Below are 3739 nucleotides of genomic sequence, written 5' to 3' on the forward strand. Positions count from 1 at the left end.
CCTTACTCTCCCAAATTACTTATAGTATCAGCCTTTACTCCTAAATCATGAACCCATTTTGACTTTATTTTGGTATATGGTGTAAGATATTGGTCTATGCCCAGTTTCTGCCCTACCATTTTCCAATTTTCCCAACAGTTTTTGTGAAATAGTGAATTATTAGCCCAGAAGCTAGCCTCTTTGGGTTTTTCAAAGAGTAGATTGCTATAGTTGTTGACTTCTCCATTTTGTATTCGTATCCTATTCCACTAATCCACACCTCTGTTTCTTAGCCAGTACCAGGTAGTTTTGATGACTGCTGCTTTATAGTACAGTTTAATATCTGGTATGGCTAGGCCACCTTCTCTAGCATTTCTTTTCATTAATACCCTAGATATTCTAGACCTCTTGTTTTTCCAGATGAATTTTGTTATTATTTTATCCAGCTCAGTAAAATAATTTTTTGGTAGTTCAATTGGTATGGCACTGAGTAGATAGATTAATTTAGGTAAAATTGTCATTTTTATTATATTAGCTCAGCCTAACCATGAGCAACTGATATTTTTCCATTTATTTAGATCTGACTTTATTCGCGTGAAAAGTGTTTCATAGTTATGTTCATATAGGCCCTGGGTTTGTCTTGGCAGATAGACTCCCAAATGTTTTACAGTGTCTAAAATAACTTTGAATGGAATTTCTCTTTCTATCTCTTGCTGCTGGGCTTTGTCAGTAATGTATAGGAATGCAAACAGCAACAATTTGATAAGGCATTTAGCCAAATCTTATCAAATGATGAAATATCTTGGTATGTTTTGTCATAATTTTGAAGTCCCAGGAGATTGATAAAGCTATTGTTATAGTGCAGTGAAGGAAATTGGTCTCACTGATTGAAAAAAAAAATGATGACACAGTTTTCACTTTAAGTTCATCTGGTGTTTAAGAACTGCCTCTTATCAACTGTTTCTTGACCATGAAAAGAGAAAAGCTTATTTAAATCATATAGCAGCTTAAAAATAAGTAAAATTGAAGGTATGAAAAGAGAGATTTATAATGAGAGGACCATGTAGAAGGACTTCCAAATACCGCTCCTAGCCTTTCCCACCCTCACCAGTGTCCTGGACTCAGACACTGTTCTAAATAGTGGAGCTAGATGTTCACAATGACAGGAGGGCTCAGTGACCAGGAAATAGGAATATCTTTTGGGAAGCCTTAAGCAGAATTTTAAAGCCTTATATAACAGCATAAATGTTTAGTTCAATTAGAAGCAAGGTCACCAAAGAATATTAGAAAGAAATGCATTTGTAAGCTTTTAGAACCCCAAAAAGGTCATAGTGTTGAGGGTTGGGGAGATGAGGTCCAGGAACCCCAAGACTGGAGTTCCCAGACAGGGTAGTTGAGGAGGAGTACCCCTCAAGGACCCAAATACTAGAGAGGGTTGGGGCTGTCTGGAATGAATTTGCGGACCCAAGCATTCTTTGAGTCAACGTGGCAAAGATTTATTATGCTTTTCAGTGGGCAAGAGTTCTTAGGAAACCTTCAACTTTAAAGGGGTGCAGGTAAAGTTTATATAGGATATCTGGGGGTAAAACATTTGCCAAATATACTAATTGGTTGTTTTGGGGTGGGATTAGGGAGTGGTTAAGGGGTGGTCAGTTCTTAGGGGAACATGCACTTTTTTCATCTGCTGTGCAGTTATCTTACCCAGAGTTCACTGGGAAATAGCCCAAGGGGTAGCTACATGGGGATGTGATTTTAGGCCTGAAATGTCACTAAGTCAACTAATGGTCAGGGCTGACTGGGAAATACCCAGGCTGCTTTCATCAATGTCTTGTTAGACAAGATAAATGTAAGGGCGTATACATATATCTAGGTCTAGCATGCATATCATAGGCCAATAAGTAGTAAATATCTTTATGACCTAGTACACTGTCAGTTTAGCATGTACACAGCAAATCCGAACTAAGAAATCCTATAGTTACGGCTGGCTACTGTGTCAGGAGGAGAGATAAATATTTTGCTAGGGCATGCTGCCCTTGAACTGGAGAGGAACTGCTTGCAACAGTGTTTTGAGGGTAGGGAGAGATGTGATTTTGGAACTAGATGTGATTTTGGAACTGGGATCCAAGCACAGACACCCAAGCACCCCATCGATAGTATTGCAATTTTAAAGTTTCGTGCTAAATTACAAAGAAAAAATACCATGACAGAATATTAGTTCTTTAGAAAGTCTGAGATATGATTGAGAAATATGCCAGAAAGCCCAATCTTTTGAAACCTCTTAGAAGATGGGATGAGAATGTGAGGCTGCCCCTTGGAGCCTCTCCCTATCTTTCTTAGGGGGTTAAAACTGAAATGCCTCTGGGAAAGGTGAGAGGGTGGGGCTAGGTTATGAACGCAAAAGGAATTAACTGATTTGGCTTTGGGGGTGATTTAAAAGGAAATAAAAAAATAGGCAGCTGAGAGTGCTACTACAAATCTTTGAAAATGAGCTAATTGATTACAATGGGCTCTAAAATTTTGAAGTGCTACCAACCTACCACTCTTGGAAATTTTGTTTTTGTGTTTTTAAATGTTACCATTAGTGATTAAAAATCCAGATTTGATTTGGACAAAATTTTGTTCTGAAACTTGATAGTTGTGGTAAATCAGAACCTACATCACTTTCCTAATCTGTAAAGAGGATATAAATAGCATCCACATCCCACTATTGTTGTGAAGATCTAATGATATGATTGTGAATTACTTAACACAGTGCTAGGCATATGATAAGCACTATGTAAATGTTGACTATGGTTATTATTTTTTCTTCAATTGAATAATTGCTCCATACTGGATAATTCAATATTGAGTTTTAGATATGATTAGTATAAAATGCAAACATGATAAAATGAACTATTTTCTATCTATGATAATTTGGAGATGCATCCAGCTTAATTGATGTTATCTGACTGGTAACAGTTTTTGTTTCATATTTTTAAAGACATTATATTGTGTATGTTATTATTACGTTTCTGATTTTTTTTCTTATATTGTGAAATTTGAGAAACCATTGTACCAGAGAGGCTGTTAGACAAATAACTTTTCTTAATCTGGATGCTATTACAATGCAAATAGAGGCTTTTAAAATGATGTGATAAAATAGATATTTGAAAACTGTTAAATATTTAACAGGGTATATTTTGTTTTAAAATGTATAATAGTGATATGATAATTTACTGTTTAGGTAAAGTTGCACAGAACCTTTAAGATATGTGTGAGGATCCTTGAGACTTTATGTTCCTGTATTCAGGCAGGATCATAAAATTTTTTCTGTTCTGTTAAACACGTAAAATTCTACAGGATGGAAGTTTAAGAACCTAGAACTGAGAAAATAGGATCTCCTCTCCCACTCTTTGTCAAAAGTGGGGGATTTACAAGTTTACTAAAACAAAGAATGAGTTTTCTTCTGAAATTATTTGGCCATCACTTATGTAAAATTATTAAGTAGTGCCTGAATAATCTGTAATGGACTTATTTTTTGAGCCAACTTGATAACAGCAGACTTTGAACTCAAAGATTTTAAGAGAGGTATTTGAATCTGAGGTTTATTGCCGCTGTGAGTTTTGAGTCAACTATCATGTGTAATTTTATTTTTAATTTATAAGTGAAGGATAAAGGAAATGTAACTGTGAGGGTCATCCACAAAATAGCAGACCTACTCAGAACCAAAGTTTAGAGTGTCTGGCAGCAGAAAGGAGAACTCCTTAGAATGAAGAACTTG

Source organism: Trichosurus vulpecula, chromosome 1, assembly GCF_011100635.1.
Source record: "Trichosurus vulpecula isolate mTriVul1 chromosome 1, mTriVul1.pri, whole genome shotgun sequence".
NCBI lineage: Eukaryota > Metazoa > Chordata > Mammalia > Diprotodontia > Phalangeridae > Trichosurus > Trichosurus vulpecula.